This window comes from Plectropomus leopardus, chromosome 16 (assembly GCF_026936395.1).
Source record: "Plectropomus leopardus strain MGB_pleo_1.0 chromosome 16, ASM2693639v1, whole genome shotgun sequence".
Lineage (NCBI taxonomy): Eukaryota > Metazoa > Chordata > Actinopteri > Perciformes > Serranidae > Plectropomus > Plectropomus leopardus.
In genome coordinates, this window is record NC_142191.1 from 10,219,604 (window position 1) to 10,244,654 (window position 25,051).

A 25,051-nucleotide genomic window follows, 5' to 3' on the forward strand; every position below is an offset into this window, starting at 1 on the left:
ATCTGGATCTGTTCAGCACTAAGACTGTGGCCCTGGGTGACTGCTTGGCCTGGATTTATTGAGCCTTAATTAAAGAGTTTGAATGGAAGCAGACAGTTGACCTTTCAGGTGAGTATATTTGGTTCAGGGGTCTTTTCACTGGGAGTCACTCAATCTTCAAAGGTGAGCAGATGCGAGGTAGAAGAGTTAGCCAGTTAATCAAGATAATCAGATTCTTAAAAAAAAATCTTATTTCTTTTAGACTTATTTTTAGGTGTTTTGAGATTTGCCTAGATCTTTGTGTCGTTTTGTGATGTCATGACTGCTTTAATTAGCCTTCAAGATTAAATCATAAGTGTTGAACCACACAAACTAGATCTTTATTTATAGCTCTATATATGCTCAAAATAGTCAGTTTTTTGCCCTTATTTTCAAAAAAGACAATATTGACCAATACATGACCAATAAAATAGATACTCCATGAACACTCCTGAAAAAAACAGTTGAGATGTATATTCAGAATTTGGCTGTTTACATGCCCGAAAAATGCTCCTAAAATTGGAATAACACTGTCATATGGCCTACAACTTAATCGGAAAAACCGTTAACTCAGAAAACGGCCTAACTATGAATTTTTACACATAATATGCTGTTTGTATGACTTTCGTCAAATTTATAATACAAAAATGTCGAAATTTAGATGCTAAAGCTTATAGACGATGTTTAAATGACATCTGTTGTTCTGTAGGTAGTCTAAGTTGCATTACACTACAATAATGGTTGCGTGGCTCCAATGGAGCGACACAAGGAGAACACGGAAGATGACACAACGGAGCTTCAAAAGTAAAATTCTATGTCACTTAATGCAGACCAGGAGCAGCAAGCTAATCGTAATGCAGCTACTAGCAGCAAAAAGCAGCGAAACCACCTGCTGCTACCGCCACCACCGTGATTAATGTTGTTCACCTGCAACTTGCAAATTGACTAATGAAATGATTGTTTTGCATACATATGCCAACATGTGATGATACTGGCACATTTTATTCTACTTTGAGCAATGAATAGCTGGTGCAACCAAATCCTTCCATTCTGATCCAAACCAACATTTCTTGACATTTCTTGGACGAGAATAACATTTGTCCTTACACTGTCTCAATCTGGGCTTCTCTGCTGTACACCCATGGATACATGAATTCAAATTCCCCACAATAGATTCTTTAAAAATATACTTCATGGCATTAATGTCTCAGTGGAAAAAGGCTCACGAGGCTTGATTTCATTTTCCACGCAGAGGGAGAAGGATGACACCAAATCCTCCCCTGAAAGCAGAAATAACGAAGCCAACATGTCACGGTGGAACAGTGTGCGCGGCCTGTCGCCTCCAGCATGGCTGCCTCACAAAGGCCATCAGAGTTCCGCTGAGACCGCACAGAGCCGAGGCCTGTCTGTCAGTGCGTGGGTGGATATGTGTGTGCATAAGAGGGAGAGAGTAGGGAGAGTTGCATACTTAATGCTGACTGGTCAATTCCTGGCGGTAGGACCAGATGGCCCAGTTTGGCCTCTGATTCCTCCGGCCGTAGTCCAGGTGAGCATTCATCTGCACACTCACATACACAAAAATATGCACATATAGAAGAATAAAACAAACCTTAGCTACCAGTTAGTGTTTTAGTTTTCAGTTCCTGCCTGAAACCTTTGTCTTGCTCACGTTCCAGTTTATAGCCTGAGCCTCTTCTCAGTCCTCTCACTTAAAAGTGGTGGAGTGTGATAAATGGAAAAATGGAGCCATGTACCTGCGCAGTCTCTGTGAAGAGGTAAAGGGCAAAGAAACACAGGAAAATGTATTAAGGGTTATGACTGACTGAGCATGAGGAAGATACAGATATAGTAATCCCTGATATTATAACATGTTAGCCAACCCAAATGTTTTAGGTGAAAATATTTTTTTGCTTTAACTGGTCATTATGAGGTAAATGTTGTTTGCACAATGAATGAATGAATCTGAGTTTATTTTGAAAATGTAAAAAAAGGAAAGGAAAGAATAAACATGTAAACATACACAAACATACAGACATGTCCGAAAAGGAGTGGGAAGAGTGCAAACATATTAAGTCCCACCCCTTCTCCATCAGTTATTGAAAAATAATTGACTTGCTTCCATTTTTAAATAATTTGAATATTCCTAAACTGTATAAACTTTACTATACAGACCATTGTGTAACTATTTGTTAATGTGTTTACATTGTTGTTTAGAGAAAAAGAGGAAGAGACAGAAAAAGGAAAAATTACAAAATAGTAAAAAAATAAATAATTATACAATAATCCCTGTAAACACCTGGTGACTGTCAAACCCCTTCTTCACCCACACACCTCATGAAAATCATATCCTTGTACATCTTTTTAAATTGGTTCATTTTTGAACATTGCTTCCACTTAGTCTTTAAACGCTGATGATGTCATTTTCCCATAGCCATTACACTGTATTTCAATCTGTGGTGTAAAATTATGGAATAGTTTAAACTGGTTCCTTATAGGGTTTGTTTTCACTATTCATGTCTGCTGTCAGGTGTGACTTCCTGGGAAAATAAATGCTTGATTTATGGCACAAAAAAAGTGTGTCAACCCTTGCAAAACCTGGTAGCTATCAGTAGCTATCTCAAGTTACCAAAAGGTAACTATGGTTGTTAGAAAGCCCACATCATTGTGTAGAAAGTTTGCTTTTCTAAAGTTTTACAAGTTTGTTTGGATAGGTCTGATAGTCATTTTCTTTTCCACAGTAAGAAACGTCGTCAGAGCTGCCATGTCCACGAGCCGGCAACATGAGGTTTGTTGTGGTTTATATTATGACAACAGTGTTTTTCCTTTCCCATTTTTTAGTCTAGACCATTTGCCTAGAATACATTACTGCTATTGCTGTGTGTAAATGCGTGGGAGACCAAAAGTGAGTGTGTTGATCTTCATTATTGACACTCAGACGTTAATGTGATTATTTGCCAGGATCTGAGGAAAATGGAAGGCAAACTGTTTTTTTCTTTGCAACAGTGGGCCAAAAAAACCCAAAACATGTGACATCTTTAAAATGAATGTTTAGCCTATTCCATCAGTTTTTATTTTTAGGACTATTTTTTAGGAAGGGCCCTGTTATCCACATGACTGACTAAACCCTTTGACAAGACAGAAGCTTCATATGGAGGCTCTGGGCCCGATGGGCAGGTTTGGCAATACGCCCACATTTAGACAACAAGATCCACTTTTAAACTTTCAACAGTTGAAGGTAAAATACCAGAAATCCACTGAGCATACAGAGATCTTTGCTTTTTAGACAAGCTGTATACACCATAATATATCCAGTTTTAAATTAAAAATACGCAGTTCTGTTTAGGCCAAATACATCAGCCCAGTGCCCTTTGTCCTGTGCAAACACAGATTATATAACCAAGAAACCAATATTGACCTGTTTGTTGTTTAAAAGAGCATCAATAACACCACAAGTTCCAAAACAATGTGCACGTATCCAACCAATAGTTTGTTTATCTCAGATAAATATTTGCGTCAACTTACTTTCATTCATCAATTAACCACTTCCATAATTGAGCTGTAGAGAATGAGTTAGCATTCCAGCTCCTCCGGTTCCCTCGTCATTGTCAATGGGTTTTTTAAACAGGTTTTTGGTTAGAAGCCTGAAAATAAGGTCTGTGATTAACACAAGCTCAAGAGACTTTCACATTTTGTCCCATGACATAAAATTCATCAGTAAACCCCACCTGCAAACTTGAATGTTTGATGCGTCTTAAAAAAGGTGGTTGCTGGCAAGTGGTTAAAGAAGGCTGCAGAACATGACTGACTTCCACGACTTCCAGTCTCGTTGTGGTGGCGTCATTAAGTTGTGCTTCCATAATGTAGTTTATTTATAGCCTAACAATAGCTTTTTACTGCTTGTGATTGCATTTAGGCATCAAAATACTTACCAGTGTACTAATTTGTGAAGAACAAAACATTTAAGTATCATTTAAGCTAACTTCCAAGGCTACAGAAAAACTTCATCCCTGGGACATTTCACATATTTTCCAACGTTCGTCACAATCACATGATTCCCATTTCTCCTACTATAGCCAGTTGTGGTGCATATTTATGCACACCCAGAAAGTATCTTATGGCACCATTTTGCAAAGATTCACACATAGAGACATCTCTAAGGCCTCTAACCTCGGCAGTATAATCGAGTACACTACACAAACAAGCTTGAAGCAGTTTAGAATATATTTGGAAATTCATATTTCTTTCATTTTTACTTTAACCAGTACTTTCTGCAAGAGCTCTACCTGCTAATTCAGCAGCAAACTGAATACCTTTTATGAAAATCATATATTGATAAATATAAAAAACAAGATATTTATATGACTCAGCAAAGCTTTGTGATTAAACTTTAAACTGATATGTTATGTTATGCTGTTTGTAATTGTGTAATAGGGATAAAGTGCTAAAGGTCAACTTCCAGAATTCTCCATCAGTATCGCTCACCCCTGCTGTCGGACAAACCCACCCACTTAACCTCACCTCCCTGTTTTTTTTTTGCGTCTTCACCCTGCTCATCTTTTGTTTTTGGGGCTTGCACCTTTTCCTGCCATTTTATTGGTTAGCCGGTGACACACCGCCTCTGGGAATACAGCCACAAAAGATCAAACACACCTAACTACACAAAGACTATCCGACCCTTCCTGGCACATGACAGAAGAGGCGCCATGTGACCTCGCCGTCTGTTTACATTTGCTTCCTGTCCATGACCGACAGTACAACCAGGTCTGTCTGACAACACTGATCCCCTGTTGCATGGGTGTCATAAATAATGAACACTACAAAATTCCTAACACAACTAGATCAAACCTGCATATTTTTGTCCATTCATCTTTTGTTTTATCCATTCATCCACTTTATATGCATCTAATTGTTATTCCATTCAGTGACCTAAAATGTAGGCCATAACATTTCATAACACACCTGATGTTTACCTTTTAAGTAAGCACAAGGCCAATTCAGTTCAATACTATTATTTCAAAAGTGCATTGACCCTACACACACATGCGCTCACAAAGTGACACACACACTCCTTGCCGCCTCGTTCAAGCTTTTAGCGACAATAGGGCCTTGTCTCAGTGCATTTCCTGGCTCAGTGTAGAGAGAAAGGGACACTTTCCGGGGATTCTTCTGCTGCGGTGGCCTTGTCCATGTCCATTATTACAAACACACACACACACACACATCCGTGCACAATCTGCAACTAAACACTCCCAGGGGAAATTAAAATGATGTGATTTAATTTCATTAATTAGCCTTATGCCGTCACATATCTGACTGCTTCGCGGGGGGACAATGAGTCTTTTCGTGTCCCAGGCGCGTTGGCTGGAGTGTAAGTCCCGATATGATCAAAGCTGGTTTTCCTTTTGCGTAAAGCATCCCACCAGTTCTCTACTCAAAGGACATTTGGTAATCAGAATTTATTATGCTGCGAATACAAAACTCTGTAAAGGAGTTCTAATGAGATAGTTCAGTTTTGGGTTTTCCCACTTTCCCAGAGTCAGACATATTTGTGCCTTTTGTTTGCTTCTGTGTGGTGATCTTATCTCGGCTTTTAGCAAATTCATAATCTGTGGGACCCAGTTCCTCACAAGGGGAATCACTGGTAAAATTTAAAAGATGGATGGTTGGTGCAACTAAACCACTGTAAGTAACTTATTTAACCTGTAATTTCTTCAGACCACTGTTCAAAACCAACAAACAACATTGTATGTCTTTTGGTAACTGTCGTGGTGCAGTAGTGTTTATAGCACCCAATCTGGCAGTGCTTTTAGTGGCACGTGGCAGCTTTTCCTAATGCCATTTGAGCCACCAAATTTGGGTGCTTTTTTACTTGTCCTTGCTTTTCCAGTGGCTTTCTTTGCTACCAAATGTTGGTATGTTTGTCACCAAACCCCTGCGTTTTCAGTGGTACATTGGGTTGTTTTCCAGCAGCGTTTGTGGCACTAAACCTTGGTGTTTTTCACCTGCTCATCCCTGATTTTCCAGCTGCATTTGTGCTACCAAATGTGGGTGTTATTCTTTACTGAAACGGGGTGTTTTTAGCGGCACATTGGGCTTTCCAGAACTGTTTCCCAGATGCCTTTGTGGCACCAAAGCTGGATGTTGTTTTGCTTAACATTGGTGATTTTAGCAGCACATCTGGGCATTTTTCTTCAGCGTTTGTGGCGCCGGACCTGGGTGTTTTTAGCGGTTCATTGAGGTCCCATTGCTGTTTGAGCCACTAATCTTAAGCGGCACACATCCACACCTCTGATTGCAATAATTTGCATGGGGGTTAAGGCACTGCGAGCAGATGTAAAATAATATATTTTTATAGATCATTAATGTAAAGTCATTCCCAACTATTGCCCTGCCTTTCTGAGTTTTTCTTTTAGGCCCTCACTCATACACACATAAAAATCCCAACACTACCCATACCAGCTCCATGCAGTGAAATAAGAACCACAGACAGCTTTGTTCATCTTGAACTCCCACAGGAAAGTTGTGAACAGAATAAGTGCACCGCACCAAACCTCCGAGGCAGGAGACTGTGTTTAAACTGATTACGCTGTGCAATATGGAAATGTGGGACGGAAATAGGAAATGCACAGTACATCCTTGCCGGTGATTTTCTGCTGCTAATGTGGCTTAACTGGCTATACTGACAGATTCTGTGTGTCCTGCAAGCTGCAGATACTCTTCATATGGCAAGAGTTTATGCAGCAAAATAAACCGATGCATAAACAAGACTTAAAGCTGCTGAAAACTTGGTTTCAAATAGTCAGTATTTCTCTACAACATCAAATATTAATGACAGAGTAAGCAGCAATACAAGTTAAAGCTACAATTGGTAACTTGTATTAAAAAACTTTTTGTCATATGTGAAACTGACACTATATTCACACAGTAGTACCATGAGACAAATTAAAAAAAAAAGCTCCTCTGACTCTCCACAGTGCTCTTAATGCCATTTACTAAAATCTACTGTGGAAAACAATCAGTGGAGGAGTTTCTAATACAGTTGTCAATCTCTGCTTATGAACTTTTGTCAAACTGTGGAACTTGGCAACGCTGATCAAATATGAATCAAGATTCTGATACTCCATTTCCTATTTCTCACCTCAAATGTTTTCAGTAACATATTTTAGTGTACTTTTAGGCTAAAAAATTAGAAAGTTTGCACTGGTCAGTAGGCCACTGGGTCACAAACTTTCTAAATGGAAATCTATTTTGAAAAGACCAAGTGCTAGTAAGGAGCATACATTTACACCTGGCCTGGTCATAGGCGATGGCAGGGTAGAGCTTGGTTGGGCTACAGCCCTACCAGAAATTGCCTTAGCCCCACCTTAGCCCTGTCACTGAACAACCAAGAAAAGTACCATATCAACTCCTTTAATTCCCTTATATGTTTGCTTTTACATTGTGCTCTCCCGCTGAGGTCCAACAGTGCCTCTGCATCCTAACAGCGTAATGCAGTGTTGTGTAGTGATGACGACAACCCTCATGCAACTATTGGTACATTTTTTGTTCTTAACTTTAATTTTTGGATCATTTTGGCTGTGTTAATGCATATTGCATACATTTTGGCAAAGGTGTTTGTTTTGTTTTTCTACTTTAGATTTCAGCCTCAGTTCATATAATATGTCTATAATACACTGTATAAATGAAAAACTCCCTCCTAACACTATTGGTACATTTTTTGTACCATTGAAACCCATTAAAACTACTTCTCTTTTTAATCCCATTTCCATTCCAGCATAAAAGCATGCATCCCATAATACCAGGCTTTCATTCAGTGGTCCTGGATGATTTTTTGTAAATTTTACTATTTTTTACCAGATTGGGCAATTTACCTGTATTTTTTAAAATCATAAAAAAAATGAATGAATAGGAACATGACACACAGCACAGGGCCACAGGATGGACTCAAACCCAGGCAGCCACATGAGGCGCACACTCTAACAAGTGAGCTGGAAGTCACCTCATAATGTGCTTGTTTTGAGTGACAAAACAAGCAAAAAGTTCCTAACAAAGGAACCAACAAAGTTCCCCAAAGTCGGTGATAAACATATTTCATTTTCTATAAAATTTTTCACAATAAAAGTCTCACATTATTGTGATATTTATTTATATGTGATCTATATTTATTTATAGTGAAGCGGCAAAGTTAGGAAATGTTGAGTTTTCTGGCATGGCCAGGCTTGGTATTTTAAAACTGACAATGGTAATGCAAATCAGCGTGGCTGCCGATCAAAAACAAAATAATGCAAAAGGTGGCCCCAGCATCATTATATTGATGCCTTAGGCTTCTGCCCAAGCATCAAAATACGATGAGTACTGATCAGATCATGCTGCAATCAGGCCATTACTGGTGTAGAGATCTTGCTCTGGACCAGTGTTTTTGAGTTGGCTGACCAGCTGCCTGACCATCATCCTCACACTGCCAGTAGAAGTAAAATGATGTAGAGATTTCATTTCCTCTGGTTTTGAAACTTTCATGTGAAATCTTAGTATGAAGGATGTCACTAATAACATGGGTATGCTGTGCCAATTGTTATATGAAAACCTTGCAGGTCTATTCAATGCAAACTTATCAAATTCCTCTGAGTAATATTATTTAAAAGACACCAGCTTCTGATTGGGCCTTTTGCGAACCTTTTGAATGTCACAAAACACATTGTTGACTAGACAGATTTCAGTGAAACAAAGTGATGTGACTCACATCCGTTGCTTATCTTGTACTTTTTTTTAATCTTTTCTCAGAAGTGCCCAAGTCTTCAGCTCAGTCTTTTCTGTCTCTACCACTTCCTCGCTCCCTGCCCGCCTTCCCCTTCCTCTCCTCGTCTCCCCAGCTAGTCTTGTTGCATCCTGAGCACAGCATCTCAGTGGGCCAATAGATGGCTGGCCTACGGGTGTTGTGAGGCCCCGCTGTGCATCTACACAGCCCTCTTTCTTTTTCTGTCTCTCTTAGATCATCATCATCTCTCCCTCTTCTTCCCTTTATTTAAGCCCACAGTTGGTTTCAGTGGCACGGCTCACAGCACCCTAGGACAAGTGCTCTGCTTCCTTTTCAAGCACTCCTCAAACAAGAGGGTTACGCAATGCATGCACACACATGCACAGAGGACCGATACACACACGCTTTAATACTTCATGCCAAATCATCCAATTAACTGAGAAGTGGGCAACAAGAGGGAAATATATGAATAAGGTCTGCCAAATATAAGTAATTCCCTCATGAGACAGTTTAATTTCAATAATTTGTAAGTCATGAGGATGAAAAACTTTACCGTATTTCTTGAAAAAATGTGTGTATCACAATATTCATTTTGTTATAATGACCCCTGAAATTCAACTAGTGAGGTATCACTGACATAGACCCCCATTGTTGTCCAAACTTAAAACTGTCCAAAAATGCAAAAATACAATAAAGTAACCCAAAATTCACTTGATGTCACAAGGGACACAAACTCCAGTCTACTGGGGAAAGTCCTGTGTTTGCTGTCCCATCCACCACCCCAACCTGCCTCCTTGTGCAGACTTTGACTCTTTATACTTCTTCCTCCTCCCATCAGCACATTTGTCACATGATCACAGCCTTCCCAATTACATGGATTTTATACAACTTGTGGTGTATTACTTTTCGTAGGTATTTGTAGGAACGATGTATTAAAACAGCTTGCCCCCCGGTGTAATGACCACTATGAATTAAAAGGGCTATAAAACCCAATCTACTTGTATTGCAGCTCAGATGCAAACACACACCACATGATATTTTTCTGCAAAAAATGACCTGATGCAACGATGTAAAGCTTTCACATCACATCCATAACCTTTGTTTTTGTGCAGTGTTTTCCACAGCACATTGACTGACACTCACGCAGCATTAAACATGTTTTCCACTCAAGAATTTCAATCAGTTGACCTTATTCCCTCAGTCTGACCTCAGTCTCCCCCTCACTGGTCTCATCTGATTGGCAGAGTTGCACAATAACAGAAACTTTCACATCCTTTGGACCTGTTTTGCTTGTGCAATCACTGTAGTGTTTTTTTAGTACTTAGTGTCCTCACTTGAGGATGTCAGGTATCGATTCGATCTCTGTATCCATACCAAAATCTATCCTCCTGGAGTTCGCATAGATTATTAACCCTTTGAAACCTGAGCAAATTGGCTTGATATCTCACAAAAACATGGAAAAAAGGCAACGTGTAACTACAGAAAGAAATGACCCCAAGTTACCAAGAGATTAGTAAAATTCTAGATGAAAATAACTTGAAAATATCTCAAAAAAGAAAAAGTAAGACAATTAAAACAGAAAATGACTTGGAAAAAAAGTGATAAAAAACAATTGAAAAAATACATGTAAATAAGAATAGCAATTTTTTCTCTGTACCTAATTTCAAATATACATTACAATAATTAGAAATATACATTTTTCGATATTTTTTTTTAAGTCATTTGATCATTTTTTAGTGATTCTCTCTTTTTAAAGCTAATTTCCAGGTCATTTTTTTGTCACCTTTCACATTTTTTTTGTTTGCAATTGCTTGACATTTCATACAAAGTGCTGATTGCTTTTTTCCCTCACATGTTTTTGACAGAATGTTTTTGTCAATCCAGGTTTCAAATGGTTAAGTTGTGTTTACGTATTAAGTCATACATGACTCAAACAAACAAACACTGAAATAACAGTGATGACGTCATTATTGATGGTGAGGTACAGCGGTTTATGCACAGGTATAAAGGTTGGAGGGGAGGATTTAGTAAAAAGGGGAGGAAGGAGAGGGGGGTAAATGTTTTGGTTTTGGATTTGCGGGTGTGGGTCAGCATGGAGCCAGAGAATAAACACAGTGGAGGAAACGATGTGTGTAATGTGGATGAATGAACACCGGACTCACGTTACCATTGTACACATGCGCAGGCCCCCAGTTGTTTGCATAAGTACATGGGTGTACTCTGTACGTTAGAGGAGAACATAAACATCACGGGCAAGTTGTGTTTCCATTTAGTGACAATACGGGACACAGTTTTACAGAATGTACTTTGCAAACCAAAACTTGCTAACAGAACAACAGCCTGCATTATTTATGCCCTGATTTATTCTAATTTGGAGGCTTAATGTCGCCCGCATGTGATCACTTTCGCTACACTGGTGAATTCGTAAACAGCAGCAGCAGCAATAGCAGGAACAAACAAGACGGATTCTCCAGTAAAGTAGAAATGGCTTTGGATGCAGGGTTATGGTTAACTCTTTTGTGCAATGTTTAATCCTCATATGACCAATATTTTTAACATACAAAGACTACAGATTTCAACCTTCGTAGCAAAATGTTAAAATATCATTCTTCTGTTCTTGTTGTTCTTCTCAAAACATAATTACTTACGTAATAATTGACTGAGTGCCCCTAACTTCCCTTTTAGCGTGTGATATTTAAATTAGGACCCATAGCAAACATGGACTCAATAAATCTTTCCATCTATTAAAACTGCATAGGCACAATTGGCTGCTTTTGACAGGACTCCAAAACACCCCTCAAACACGTAAATAACAGAGAAATATGACACAAAGTATACATCTGCAGGGACAGTAAGAAGGATGAGAAAGGACAGAGTATATTTTTGGTATGTGCTCATTAACAATAGTCACTATGATGGGATTGTTAACCCCCTTCTAGTAGTCAACATACTAACCCCAACTTCTAATACTTGCATAAAGAATAATTTATTTTCTTTTAAAAAATAAGAAAAATACAACTCCTCAAGTATAAGTTTAGTTTTTGGTAGTTTTTTTTATACTTTTGGGCCATCTTATCACTGTAAAGAGATTCAAAAAGACACACACATCCCATAGTGGGGGCTGGATCCAAGATAAACCAAAATGTAGGGAGGGGAGCTCCTCAGTGTGCGGACTCTATTCCATCTTATCACTGTACCTGTTGATTGAAATAAGTTGACACAGACAGTACTTGGCAATAGAAGTATGTTTGATTTATAATTAGTATTCCCAGCCTTTGAGAAGCAGCATGATGTCGATATTTTGCACTTTGAAGACAGTTAGCAACTTTGTTGAGATGGGGTTCTCATATGATAGCTTCAAATCTAGAGAAATATATTATAAACTTGTTTATCATATTCCCAAATTTATTTGCTCAGGCAGTGAAAGTGTAAGGATGGTGTTGCCATTGAGTCAGCTGGTCAACCAACTGCCCAAAATGTTGGTCCAAAGCAAGATTGACGACAGCTTTTAGAAGAATGTAATGAAATCTGTTATCTGTGATGCCATCTGAGTCAGACTGTATTTTGACACCACTAATGGGGTTGGAAATAGCAAACATTTATAGCATGTGTTTTGGTTTAGTATAGATCAGTGGTTCCCAACTGCTCCAGTCACAGGGTCCAGATTTTGTCCTTAGTCATTAGTTCAAGTTTCACACATAAGATAAATTACCACATTTGATTTTTATTTCACAAAATGTATACAACACATGGACACATTGAAAAAAAAAACATTGCAATATTATTACTTAAAACTTACTAAAAAAAACAGCACTGCAACCAGAAAAGTGCATATTATTGCTTCAAGATCAGTGACATGAAAACGCTGCAAAGTCACAGCATGTTAACAGGCCAAATAATACCAAGAACAGGGCAATAAATAGTATCTGAACAGCAGGAAATGTATGTTATGGTGTATGGTGTATTTTTTATACCTCGCTGTAGTGTAGTGTTGTGTGTTATTGGCTGGTACCATATTGGTTAACCTTGATTACTGAGAAAGAAAAGCACATCCTTATTAATAACATTATTTTGAAAGGGCACATGAGTGACTGACTAATACGTTTCCTTTTTTAAAGAAAAAAAATACACATTCACAGTTTTATTGTTCCGCTGCCACTTTAATGATACACATTAAGATAGTCTTTTAGATACTTTTAGAACAGTCTCATCCCACATGCTGCCTGAGCGTCAGTTTAAAACAAAACGGAAAGAAGAGGGGATTCACAGAGGAGAGATCAAAAGACAATGAGACAGGAGAGGATAGAGACTAGGTCATCACCTCCTCATGCACTGACAGCAGCTTTGAGCTTCCTATCTATTTAAAGAAGCCGTGTTGACCTCGGGGTTGAGTGAAAGTGTGTGTGTGTGCTCTCCGTTGGTTAAAGGTTACGGTCTGTATAAACAGGGAAGAGGTTTGTGCATGTGTTCACTGATTCTTTTTTTTTACCCTGAAGATTTCCAAGTCACTACCTCTTCCATAGATGGCATCACATTGCGTGTGTATGTGTGTGCTTGTGTTTGACCTGCAGGACACCAGATCAGACTGCTGTCTCCATGGCGAGGGCTGCTTCCTGTCATCGGAAGGCTGGGCTTCCTGTGCTGAGGGCGCTGTTACAGTCGGTGTGTGTTGTAGACTTCTCATGTTGGATCCTCCTCAAGCAGAAGGGTGAGATCATACATTCAGATACAAGAAAAAGAAAACAAATATATCCATGTGCTCGTTTCGGGGTACATTCTACAGGGTCTCCATGGTCATGGAAAACCTGGTAAAAGTCATGGAATTCCACAATCACATTTTCCAGGCCTGGAAAAGTCATGGAACTAGTAATAATCATTGAAAGTGTTGGAAAAATCATGGAAATATGTTGTGTGTAAAACATTAAATGACACTAATGTAACATAACATTGAGATATATTTTCTGCAGCTGATGATAATGTGGCTTTAGTATGCATTGATGTGTTTCATCAATGTTTTGGTTTCATTTTTATTTGTCCACAATGAAAGTGTATTCATTTTCTGTCTATGTTTCATCTCTCCCTTCATTAGTGTCCATGAAGCATGTCACATAATTTTTGGCATTAGGGAAGGAGCCTACAACTTTAAATGGCTGTATTTTGTTTTTATTTTAATGCAGGCCTGCAGGTTTGGAAGGCATGTTTTCTTTAAAACTTGCAACTTCATCTCCTTCTTTTTTTTTTAAATTCATTTTTTGGCATTTTTTTCCTGTAAAAATGTTCTGGTGATTTTTTTCTTTAAATTGTTTTGGAATTTTATGGTGAACTTTTTTTTTTAAGGCGAATTTTTAAGATGTAATATTTTTTGGCATTTTTTATAGAAAACATGAAAAGTTTGGCCAATTTTCTTTTAAAAAAATATTTTAAAAGAAAACCATGGGTTTGGAAGGCATGTTGTCCAAACAAAAATCAGCTATTAAAAAAAATATTTAAAAAATATATATATTATTATTTTTTTTAAAAATAGAAAACTGGAAAAATTTTTGAATTTTTTTTTCTTTTTAATGAAAAACTATTTGGAGGGTGTTCTTTAATAATCCCCAAAATAACAATTTTTTTTATCATAGCCAGAAACTGTAAAAACAGAAATGTGGATTTTCGAATTGCCGACAGTCCTTGAACACATCATTGGTGTTGCTGAAATTATGTATTAACCGGGCAAGTGGAGCAATAAAAATAAAGGAGTCTTTGAAAAGTCATGAAAAAGTGAAATTTTATCTATAAAAATGCGAGGGAAACCTGACTTTACTAGAAAACTAGAAATTCTGTCTAGATCTGAATTCACTCCTGACCCATAAAAACCTTGCTGGCAATTCTTCACCCATTGTTCAGATGGCAGCATCCAGGAAGCCGTTTCAGTCCACACTGTATGACTCATCCTCTCATTTAGATTACACTCCTGCTCGCACGAGACCAAAACGATAAAGCTGAGCTGAGAAGAGGCGGACGGGTGAAGTTTTGGGCAAAGCTAAAGGTGGAAGGAGCCTCTCAAAATAGCAGAGGCAGGCCAGAGCCATTGTCTGAGCCGTTTCAGTGTCTGTCCTTTTCCTTAGACGTCTCCGTCCCTGTTCGACACACCCCTGAACAGCACTGACTGGACAGCAGACACTCAGGCACCACGGGGGAAACTATTCCGCTGCACGCTATTCTTTGAGGATTGCAAAACGTTGTCAAAGGACAATAGGAGGGTGCTTTCAGTGAAAAGTTTTTTGCAAATAAGTGTGCCAAATGTTCACATTTGTCACTGTACGTATATTATTATGTCAAATTTTAATGAGCCCTTTGAATCCTAAGCAAATTGGCTTGACTTCTTTTAGAAAGAATTGGCAAGAATTGGCAACTTAAGAAGAAATTACGCCCAATATAGCAAGAAATTAGTAAAAAGTACAAAGATTTTGCCCGAAAATTAGCAGAAAGATACATATATAAGAAAGTAAAATTACAAACAAGGAAATTACCTGAAAAAGTGCTAAAAATATATAACAATTCTAGAACAATTTTAAACTTGTAATTATGATAATTAGAATTTAGTTTTTCCTTAGCATTTTCCTTTTTTCTCTAGATATTTTCCCCTACATTTTTAAGAAAATAAAATAAATCTACTAATTTCTTGCAATTTGTGGAAATATTCTTCCTTCATCTTTTTTGCAATGTATTTGAAAGAAATTTAACCATTTTACTCAGAGTTCAGAGGTTTAAATACTTTTTAAAGGTCTGAAAGCAGCACAAGAAAAGTGACATTAATGCAGGTTTTAAAGAGTTAAAGCACTTTCTCATAAGTTATTTATCAACTTGCAGTCAGTGTGCATCTACAGCATAACAATATACAGTACCGATACAGCATACAGTATCTTCTTTCATTATAATCAGTCCAGAGTTTGACTGCTTATTCCCACTGACAAAAATTCCCCCAAGCATTACATTTGAGTTATCAGCAGCAACATGATGGGAATTCTTATGACCTTTGCTATTTACATTGCAACCATCTACATTATTGTGACTGATCACATTAACAATGCACTTGTACACAATTATAAAGTCTTCAGGCAGCTTTGTAACTTTTTGAAATGCGGGTGATTTATGGTTGAAGATTCGTGCTCAATGGTAGCAGACGAGATCACAGTGATTTCATTATGAGGACATAATTTGCAGAATTGTTTGTTGAAAATTGATTAGATGGCAAACCAGACTTTAAAAGCACTGTGAAAAATGCTGCCATTTTCCAGTCCCAATGATGTCATATGTGGAATGAATATAGTGCTCCAAAACGTAAAAAGATATTCTCAGTGTAGCATCAAACAACTATTTGCTCCGCAATAGTGTAATATGCCAATGGTGTCCTTAATAGGGAATGATGTCATGCTACCTCCATGTGTTTGTGGGCGTGCTGTAATCAGAGTTTTTTTTGTTGTTGTAGACCAGTGGTGTCAAACATACGGCCTGTGGGCCAGAACCGGTCTGCCAAAGGATCCAATCCGGCCCTCTGGATGACTGCACAAGAGGTGCCAGGTTTCAGGACCAAGTGAAAGAGTGAGTAGCCAACTTCATTTATTTGTCTAAATGTGTAGTCACACCCACTTTGTAAAAGGGACTGGGCATTTAATTTGGACAGGCTTAAATTTGAAGTTTTACGGTAACTTAGTTTTCCTAAGTAGCTGTCACCTAGAAAGAACAAGATAATCATTTGTCATTTTTAAGTGGCAACAACTTCACAAAATTAAGTAAATATAGCTAAATTTTGTGTACACTTAATAATAAGATATAAAGTCGACATAAATCAAGACTAACAGTTATATTTACTTTCCTTTTGAAGTCAGTTTCCAAGATTATTTTAAGCAACATAAACTTGTCAGATTTTACAGTTTATGAAGAAGAAAAAGCATTAAATACATTTATCAGGGCTCAAGGACGCTAGAAATTTGTGATAGTGAGATACAGTGGATGTAAAAATAACTTTTTCGTACAGGGTGTCTTCAATTCTAAAGCTAGTTTTGAGCCTAGCTCTTGTCTCTGTGAAATCAGTTTTAACTTTGTTGATAAAAACAGTGATGAAGAGTAAAAAAAACATTTTTCTATGGTAAAAGTAAGACATTAACAAGTTAAAAATTGATGTCAATAATAAAAACTATGACAAAATCTATGTTTAATTTCATTGACGAGATACGATGAGACAAAAATGTCAGCGTATGACATGCAGCAGCTACTATGAGCATATACCCTCCAGGACACTCGACCATTTGTTTGCCTATAATCCTTTTCCTTAAAATCCTCAGTGCCCATCTGAGGCATTGTATTTCATTTTTTTTAACTGTCTGGGATATTTTGGCTGTCTTCTTGACATTTGTGACTGACAGAGTGGGAGACAAAAAGTGCTGATGGCCATCTGATTTTTCCATCTTCTGTCTCTGAAGAATTTGTTTTCTTGGGCTCTGTTCTCTCTCACAGCCCTGTGGCATACAGACAAGTTTTTGTCAGACATTTTTTTGCCAGTGATTGTTGACATAAGCAGCAGAAGTTGGTGCTGTTTTACAATTATGTCTCAAAAGTCATGAGTTTTCTGCAGCTGACAACTAAACTCACACTGACCCAGTGCTGCGAATGCCGCCCATCTATCGAGCTCCGCACAGGATAAAATATCGGCTTTCACTGACACTTATTTGAGCCAGGCCTGATAGTCATCTGGCCGGGCAAGACTGTGACTGCAGCTCTGCAGTATCTTATAGAAACTGTTCTTCCGACAGCACTTGACATTTCAGTCAGCCAGTCAGCAGCACAGCTCTGCTCCCTGCACAGCAAGGCAGTCAGCATCTTTACGTAATAGCTGATATGTATCAAGCAGAACTAAGGGAGAGATACAGAGTGGCAAGATTGCAAAGAACACCCACACTATCTGAAAGCAATGTGTGTGTGTGTGTGTGTGTGTGTGTGTGTGTGTGTGTGTGTGTGTGTGTGTGTGTGTGTGTGTGTGTGTGTTACTGCATCTAATCTTTTCATAAGAAGCAGTAGATGTCACAGCAAAAATATATGTGATGCCAGAGTTACAAAAGTGAGTTTTCGATCAGGAAAGTTGCTGCCTACTCAGAGATTAGATAAAAGAGAATAGACTCTGAGCACAGAGGCGTCGCTCTGAATTGGAAACCAACCACTCAAACCTGGACTGAGCTGTACTTTAAAAAAACAAAAAAAGTACTTTTCAGAGTGTCGGGACAAAGAAAGGTGCAATAAATCGACACTCGGATACTTTTCCTGTGATTGTCGAAACTTTATGACTCATTGTATTGTCCTGCGAGGCGAACCATGCCCATCTGGCGCACGAGGAGGATAAATGAAACCCTGTAAAAGAATTCGCAAATAGCATCTGTCCCATTTTGGCAGTTGGCTACAAAACTGGCCGCATCTACTGAGCAAATGGTGCCACGCACACAAACACACACACATTTTGCAGCCAGAGACACATGGGTGGCTGTGTGATGTTAAATAGATATTAGAAAGATAAGAAGTACTTTGTCAGAAAGAAAGCTGGGTGCTATTTTCCAATTAGGCACCCTTTATAAAGAGTTGACAAGTTGAAACTAAAGGCTCCATCAGCAGTTAACACAATCAGATGTCATGCTTTATATCAAGCAGAGAGAATGGCAGACTCAGTTTGACCCCTTTTTGTTGTTGTTTTGCATCTTTCTTTAGTGGTTGTGCAAATCTTTGTGGTTTTTGTGTCTCCCTGGGGTAATTTTGTGTCTTTTGGGGTGGTTTTGCATGTTTTTGTAGTTATTTTGATTCTCTTTATGGTTGTTTTGCTTGTTTTTGCAGTTATTTTGTGTTTTTTGTGATCATTTTGTGTCTTGTGGTGGTTTTGCATGTTTCTGTAGTTATTTTGATTCTCTTTGTGGTTGTTTTGCTTGTTTTTGTAGTTATTTTGAGTTTTTTTGTGATCATTTTGTTTCTTGTGGTGGTTGTTTCGTGTCTCTTTGTGGTGGTTTTGCATGTTTTTGTAGCCATTTTGTGTTGCTTTGTGGTCATTTTGTTTCTCTGTGTGGTTTCGGTTTGACCATTTTTATAGTTATTTTGTGTCTCTTTGTTATATTGTGTTTTGCATGTTTTTATAGTTATTTTGATTTTGTTTGTGGTTGTTTGCTCGTTCTTGTTGTTATTTTGTGTCTTTTCAGTTCCTGTGCATTTCTTTGTGCTCTTCTTGTGTGTCTTTGTGATAATTTGAGTCTCTTCCTTGTCAGTTTGTGTTAATTTGAGTGACATTTAAGAAATGAAGGCCAGTGGGTGCCTTGACATTTTGGGCCTCTGGGCTGGTGCCTAGCAGGCCCGTTCAGTAATCATCCATTGAAAAGAGTTAAATACAGAGAGGAAATAAAAAAAAAATGCAGTACATAAACAGTATAGGGCTTCATGAGAATATTTATAACTTGAATGGCTCATAACTTATCTTTAAAACATGAATTAATTATTTGTTTACCATTAATAATGCCATAAGTAACAACTTATAAACCCATTAGAATGGGTGCCTTATGAAAAAATGTCACCAAAAATATAAACACCAAAATGTTGTGACATAACTCTTCTTAGACTAACATACACACTCACCACAACCCGGTCTGACATGAGTGACCCCGTATCCATTCACTCCAAAGACCAACCTGCTCCCATGATGCAACCATGACGGCAGTGATGCAACGTCAGCGTAACTGCAGTGATAGCCTTTGGCACGGGCGTTTCTTTCATGGAAAAAAAAAGAAAATCAAGCTGTGATGTTGATTTTCACTGACAGACAGAGAAAGAGCAAACTCACAAAATGATTGAATTCAGCTGTTATATAACCTCGTCTTTGTGCGTGTGTTATAGAAGCCATTCACAGACACCCTCTTCTTATCCAATCATTCACATCTGACTATCCAATCAGAAAATTTTCCACAAATACAAAGACAGGTGGAAAAAAAAGGAGAAGCATGTCTGACGTTGTATAATTTATCAAAGTGACGTCCTTTTGACCTCCGTCTCCCCTCTGTCATTTTCTCTTATGCATATTTATTTAGCCCCATCTCTTCTTCCACACTTTCATCTTTTCCTTCATTTTTCATCTATCTTTTGCCTAAGCTCACATATAAACACTGTGCTTCTCAGTGAAAGTACAACTTAAGAGAGCACGCTGCTGATTTATGAATCCTTGCTGGGAATACAGGCTGATCGCCAGCCCAGAGAAACTAATTACTCTGTCAGTTGGAAGCAATATGCAAGAGCAGGGAGGAAGAGGAGGGTAAGGAAAGGAGGAGAGTAGATGAGGAAGCCAGAGATAAAGAAAGAAAACGGGAAAATGCTTAAAAGGAGCTAATGAGTTTGAAGAACAGAGGGGGGAGAATGATGGACGAGCAGTGGGGAAGATTTGGGCCCCGATAATAAACAATTTGGAGGAAAAATGAGAACAGAGGAGAGAAATATAGCGACAGAGGCAGGGGAAGGAGACAAATGCTCGCTGACATAGAGGAGTCAATTAGCAAGGGGTGATGAGAAGAGATGGAGAATAAGAGGAGACGCACACAGACACACAGGAGTCGAGCAATCAGTAGTAATAATAGTGATGTCACATTTTCTTCACCTTTTTCCCCAATATTTCTGCCTCTTTGAGACAAATCCGCCTGCTTTGTATGCAAGACGTGTCCCACTTCCCCTCATCTGCCCTCCGTTTGCGTGCGTGTTCATGAATTGGCAAGATGATTCAGTCACTGAGTAGTTTCAGCAGGCCACAAGTCCACAGACCTCTCCCGCACTCTCATTGGTCAGAGGGATGCGCTGCCTCAGCCAATGAGTTTGCAGCAAGATTTTATGGCCACGCTTGTGTGTGCAATCAATTTGTTGGTGTGTGTGTGCGTGTGTGTGTGTGAAAATCCAGCCAGAGAGGATGGATGGTTAAAGAGGAACATTAATAAACAAGCCTGTGTATGAAGAAAATGGGATGTTTGTGTCAGGTATTTTCCTGAGGCTAAGAAAAAAGACAAGATGCTGCGTAATGACACATTAGAAATGATGTAATCATCCCCATGAGGCACCAGGAGCGATCTCACAGACACACACACACTCACACACACACAGAGCACTTATTTATCATTCTGCCTGGCTCTCTACCTCCTTCTCTTTCCACCGTGCTCATGCCAGGTAATGGTTAAAGAAGCAGAAAGAAAGAAACCCCCTCAGGACTCAGATTGCAGGGGTCAAAAAACCACAGTCTGCAGTTGGTGGTGTTTTGTATACCAGACTTGTAGGCAGTGTTGGGAAGGTTAGTTTTGAAATATAATAGGTTACAGATTACTATGTACACTGTAGAAAATGTAATGAATAGTCTAAGTATTTCACAAGGTTCCCACAGTCATGGAAAATCTGGAATAATCATGGAATTTCACATTTTTAAGCTTGTAAAAATCATGGAATTAGCAAAAACCATCTAAAGTTCTGAAATATGGCATTGAATACGGTTATATCTAATTAATTTATTCAAGTAGTCTTCCAGTGATAAAAAAAAAAGAAGATCAGCCAAAACAAAAGCTAAAAACAAACAAGGAAAATACCTAGAAAAAGTGCTGAAAAAATGTGTGTGTTTTTTATATATATATATTTTATTAGATTTTGTGACATAATTCTAAATATAAAATTATTGTAATATGTTTTCTGGACATTTTTTCTGGACAAGTTTTAGGTAAAGTTTCTTGGAATGTGTTTTCCTGCCAAATTGGTCAAGGCCTTTTTTCCTATGTTTTAAAAAAAAAATCAAACATATTTTCTCAGTTTTTGAAGGGTTATACAGCTTGTAAAAGAAGCCTAAACACAGCACAAGAAAACTGATGTCGATTAAGTTTCAGAGGGTTAAATATGTCTTCCTCGTATGGTGGTTTTATTGGGATGACATAAATGGCATCTTGGAGATAAACCGGTGTCACAAAATATCTGAATGATTCATCACAAATCTTTTGTCCACTTTGACAAAAAAAAATCTTTAAAATCTTACAAAGTCACTTTGTGTCTTAAGGGAGTGATTTGTTTGCAGATGCCTGACTTTTCCTTGTCATTGTCTTTCTTCTTTTTGTGTTTTTTGTTTTTCCATTTTTGTCAGGAGAGTATGTTATTCTTTCCCAGCACAGTATTCCCCAGAACGTGGTCGAAACATTTGCATTTCAAAGCAACTCTGGAGTCGCTAAATCAGTGTGCGTATGTGTGAATGTTCGTGCACGTCTATGCGTGTGTGCACATCAGCTCTTGAGTTTTGTATGTGTGTCAGGCTGCTGAACTCCGTGACAAGGACAGCTCTCTGAATATTTCTGCTGAAATGTTCGGTGACGTCTCTGTTTGCCTCTTACCCAAAAGCAAAACTGTTATCTTTTATACACTCTTCAAAGGCGCACAAATGAAAGGGAAGGAGGAAATGCACATTTTTTTCTTTCCCAGAGAGGAAGTAAGTGAGGTGAATAAGGTACAGAGAGAGAGATGAAAACAGAACAGAGAGTCCTCAGTCACTGCCTGTCCATTGTAAACATACTTTTTGCCTGCAAGGAAACCCCATTTTCATCAGTTCATCACTCCGAAACGAGTGGTATGAAGTCTAAAGTTTGGTAGAATAACTTGGTACTTGGTTAATATTTTGTCTATTTACAACTGGTCACATGTATTATTATGCATTAATTTACACTATTATAGACGGAAAAGCAGGGGCAGATTGGTAAAAGACACCCAGGTTACTTGATTCAAACGGCAGTGGAAGACACTGTGATGTGTTGGTTCAAAGCACCCTGTTCTGGTGCCACAGATCCTGGTGAAAACACTGTGATGTGTTCCTTGGCCCAAATGCCGCTGGGAAATGACATTATGTGTTGGCAGAAGACAAGGTGTTGTTGTTTGCTGATAGAAATTGTGAGATGTTATGCTCAAATGCCACCAGGAAACACTGCTGGGAAATGCTACCACTCCATGATGTGTTGGTAAAAAATGCTCATGTCTCTTGGCTCAAACAACACTGGGCAACACTGCTAGGAAGCGCCGCACAAAAACGGCATGATACATCGGTAAAAAGCACTTGGTTTTAGTAGCACAAACACTGTTGGAAAAGGCCACAATTGGTGGCAAAAGACAATTGTTGTTGTCTGTTGGTGTCAAACAGCAGTTTGTAGTGTAGCAGGTGTCTCTAGGCTCCAGGAAAGGTCGCCGAATGACAACCCGTGTCCCCCACTGGTCTGCAGCATGGCGAGCGTCTTGCCGAGGTGACACGCCATCGACCATCTCTTTTACCTCCCAATAACAAAATCAGCTCAAAATTTACGTCTCTTCAGAAACATTGGTAATAATACATATGAAATGTCCAAATGTAACGCTGTTATGGTTTACAGTAACATAAGATTTGAACATTTTCTTCTGGTGAATAGACTGACCCTCATGTCACCAATGACTTATTTGATGACTTATATAATTTGTTAGGGGATCATCCTACTTTTTGTCCATGCCAAAATTAGAGTCAAGCAGCCCTCTCCTACTTCTAGTCAGGCTGTTTCTTTTACAGTATATGTCAGTGTTGCATGTTAAACACCAGACAAAATAAAACAGATTTACTGTAACTAAAGAACAATATATTGAGGTAAATATGGGAAAGATTTATCTTTACACAGACACTCATTCGAGGACTTCATGTTCATTGATTCTCAGTATAGCTACAGTTCGGTTAAGCTTGGGGTAAGATTTTGGCATTTAGGTATAAAAATGGGTGCCGAAAGTTTACCCAAAGCAGAGAAGCAATCTGACTATTTGAATCCAGATCACTGGAAAATAACGTAATTTGAAATTTCTGTTTTCCTGACTTGCGCATCTTTATTTATTAGCACTCTGCTTGCTGTAAATGTAATTTCTGAAAACCAACCAATGTATTTCATTGAAGCTTATCTGTGCAATTTGGTGAATTCAAAACTGTACATTTGCAAGGAAATGTCAATTTTGATGTATTCGATGCATAAAATACATTGGGGTGAATATCTTGAGCCTGAGATCCGTATTTTTGGAGTTTTGGGATTTACTTTTACTTCAGCTGCAATCTGAAAATACACATGAATGAAGGATGAACGTGTTTACAAAATCAGTGTGGGGGTGTGCATGAGTGTGCGTGTGTGAGTGTGTGATCTGGGGTAAAATAAGCAATGTGTAGATGAGCAGTGGAGGTGGGAGTGGGTATAATATAAGATCCCCAAAAAAAACATTGAATAGATAACAAATGTAAAACAGAGGGAGTAAAAAAAACAAGCAGGAAAGATGAAAGAGAATAAAGAAGCAGTCAGAGATGAAGTGTTTCTCACCGGGGGCTACAGCTCAGCTCGCTTCGTCTTTCCTGCATTTTCCCTGTACGATAAGTTTATGTTTATCTTTTCAGCTCATTTTAGATATTTGTGCAGAAGTGGATTGCCTCTCTACATTGTAAATTTCTTTGATATAATAAGTCTTTTCTCCTGAAATAATATTATAACAGTTAATGTGCCTTAAAGATAGAAAATAAATCGTACCTGTTTCTTTAGCCCTAGTAATTTGCACTTACAAAAAAAAAGAAAAGAAACAGATGAAAGCCTAACTCTTAACAGGATGTAACTTATTTGCATTAATAAATCCATCCAGTCAACCCCAGGGTACCGGCAGTGAATATTGTTCCTTCAGGCTTCAGCTTTTAGCCTGAAAGGAATTTGGAGGACAGGAAATACCAAGAGCGAGAAAAAGCTCACCCAAACTTTTATGGTCATCTTTCCAGACAACAGAGAGCTCAGCACTGATAAGGTATCACAGTCAGTATCCGGGTGAATGGGCCACAAAATTCAACACAATGCATCGAAGACTGGCATGTTATTGCTGAAGTCTTGATAAACCTTTGGTGTGCTGAAGGAAATTCTGCCACTGGAATTTCCAACAGTTTTACTTCATCGCTCTGCAAAGCTTGATTTATGGTAGCCTGATTGAAACATCTGATGAGTGTCGCTTGAAAGAAATGATGGAATTTTAACCGGAAAATTATGGATTTGGCTGGTTAATACAAATAATCCATGATTTTTTTTTTTTTTAATACCAAAGACATTTGGTGAGATTAGCATAATCAAATATTATCCACTCTTTCAAAACTACATGAACTTATAAACATAGTATTTATCTATGTATACATGTATAAATAAACCAAGTAAAGCCCCCCCAAAACTGTTATTT

The 25,051-nt window shown here is 38.3% G+C and overlaps 1 long non-coding RNA gene across 1 annotated transcript in view; it reads left to right on the forward strand.

Annotated features, from left to right (window-relative positions):
* LOC148186829 (uncharacterized) overlaps window positions 1–25,051 on the forward strand; it is a 28,204-nt gene continuing 3,153 nt past the window's right edge. The window contains exons 1-4 of the long non-coding RNA XR_015779150.1: window positions 1–108; window positions 2,757–2,803; window positions 13,345–13,481; window positions 16,248–16,360. This is a non-coding gene — a long non-coding RNA (uncharacterized LOC148186829). The remainder of the gene's footprint in view (window positions 109–2,756; window positions 2,804–13,344; window positions 13,482–16,247; window positions 16,361–25,051) is intronic.